The sequence below is a fragment of the Malurus melanocephalus genome, unplaced genomic scaffold, assembly GCF_030028575.1.
Source record: "Malurus melanocephalus ecotype Western Australia unplaced genomic scaffold, MMel_1.1 scaffold_14, whole genome shotgun sequence".
Taxonomy (NCBI): Eukaryota; Metazoa; Chordata; class Aves; order Passeriformes; family Maluridae; genus Malurus; species Malurus melanocephalus.
In genome coordinates, this window is record NW_026623246.1 from 1,240,513 (window position 1) to 1,242,991 (window position 2,479).

The following is a 2,479-nucleotide window of genomic DNA, read 5'->3' on the forward strand; positions in this document are numbered from 1 at the left end:
GCCAGGTACAGTATGCTATTTATAGCCAAAGAGGGTAGAGTGGGATTCATCTCAATTAAAATTTGATGTCTACAAAAGGTTAAAGGAATCACCCATTTCTCTACCCCGATTCTAAAGGGAAGCTTGTGTGCCTGCCCTGGCTGCAACCATCTGTAGCATAAAAGTCTAAAGTTACTTGAAAGGAATCTCACCTGAATGTCCAGCCAATAACTTCCTCTTTATTTTACTACCAAGTAGCAGTATTCTCAAACAGAAAAATACAGGTGGACATAAAGCAACATGACAAAACAKTTTTAAAGCACAATCTTACTATAAAATGCATGGGTGCAGATAAATCTGYCCCCTTGGTGACAAAGTCATCAACMTCAACTTGACAGGATGCTATCATTCAGCTTGCAAATGCTAAAGTTCCAGTTCAGTAAATGGAGTGCACTTCATTAAAACCCATTTCTCAGTACAGCCACTGCCAACACCACGATCTCTCTCTGCAATTAAGAAAATGTAAAACGATCCCCTGCAGAGAAGAGTACAGTAGCAATGAAGGGAACAGAGTAAAATCCAAACCTCAGCCAGCAAATAATTTTCTTTTTACAGTTTCCCAGAAAGGACTTGGCAAGGSATATGAGTAGACAATGGAGCACAGTAAATTGAAGGCTTTATCATGATCCCACTTCTCTGTCATGCTGAAATGCATGCATGCAAAGAAAGGTTTTATATAGGGATGTATGCATGTATGCATATGTATATGAATATGAATTAATGCATGTATTTACTTCAAAAAAGAGTTCTTGGTAACTAACTCCAAGGTTGCAGCTGTCACTGCTGTCGAGACTGACCACTCCTGCCTTTTTGCCTTGTAGAAGGAGCATGAGCAGCCAGTCACTGACACCAGTTACCCTGGGAAACTCTGAAGTTCAGTTCCTCGATGTGCTTTTCTGCTAGATTCTCATTATCACACATTCTGATCTGCCTCAGGCAGTTATTAAGCCCCTTGTCAAGTCACAGCTTACATGTTGACTGTGAATCATATCCTCTTTTAGCCCAAATTACCTCTGCATTTCAAGTCTGAAATAGATAGCGTGCAATTAAAGCATTTTAAAAGCATTAATTGACACTTACAGCAATAACTAATTTTGTTGTTTTGGGTCAGAAAAGCCATTTGTCTGCAGATACTGTATTCATATAATTGTTTTTTAGCATCCCCTCTAGTTTCATGTCCAGTGAACAGCATCAATCCTTTGTGAAGACAACATAATGTTCTCAGAATCAGAAGGGGCTCACATATAACAGAGAGGAAAAATTGTATTTGCTATAGCCTTAAACCAAGTCAGGCCAAGTACAATGAAATGAGAGAGTCACTGATTTCCTTCAGCTTTCCAAACAATRATCTAGAGAGATGCAGTTTAGAAARCWTAAAGCAATATRGAAAAGAGAAATACACATGATGTGGCTTATAGCCACAAAGGGCCACAAATCATTTGCTGTAAACCAGAACTTTACTTTCTTGGCACTACATGAATTCCCACAAAATGACCATCTGGTCCACTTTAAGTGTCAGAAAAAAATCTGGGAAAAGTAAAAACCTTCTCTGYTTACCTCAGACATGCAAGATCAGCATTTATACTTTGGAACTAGCTTGTTTTTACTGTGCACTSTTGTTAAATCCCATGTTCCTACTTTTTTAACTGTTCTTGCTGTCACTTCATCCTTTGTTTTCTCAGCCAGTTTCTTGTCTGTCACAACATTAAGCCTTTTTCTAAACTTCTGAGAMCAAAATATAGTTCTTTCAGTCAATCATCCTTACCAGAGGACACAGTGGTAACAAATGAGACGGGTTAACTGTTAGAACAGGGATCATTTTAACTCCATCTACACTCCCAGACTGAAAACAATGAAGCATAGCAGGAGTCCAGATCCATGGCAGTGATTGCTTTCTTTCAAAGATGTGCCCCTGCATTGGAAGGGGGTTGGAAGCTACCAGGGTCTGAAGCCAAATCCTTGGCAGAGGTGAAACTGAAATTGCTGTATTTTAATGAAACTCTACTTCACGGACATTGAAAGGCTTCAGGGGAATGGCTGTGTAGGTGTTACAGAGGGATGCTACAGAATTTTCTCAGTGCAGAGTTGAGGTGAATCTGGGTTAATCTCACCGTGCACAGAACAAGCCAAACCCTCYTTTGGAGATAAGTGAAAAATACAGCAAGAAGAGTTGGTTCCCCGTTCAAGTTCCTGCCACTGTTCTCCAGATTTCAACTCAAATGCACCAGGAAAGAAAATAGATGCCATGACTAGATTGAAGAATTTATCACATGGTTTTTTATTGGAAAGAAACAGATTAATTCAGAACAAAAGATTACTCATCAGTGACAGAATGAGGTAAAATTAATACAATGAAATGTTATTGAATGAGACTGTATTCTCATTTTGGGGATTCATTAATCCTTCACCCCATTATCCTCTAGCAACATACCTCTTTTTT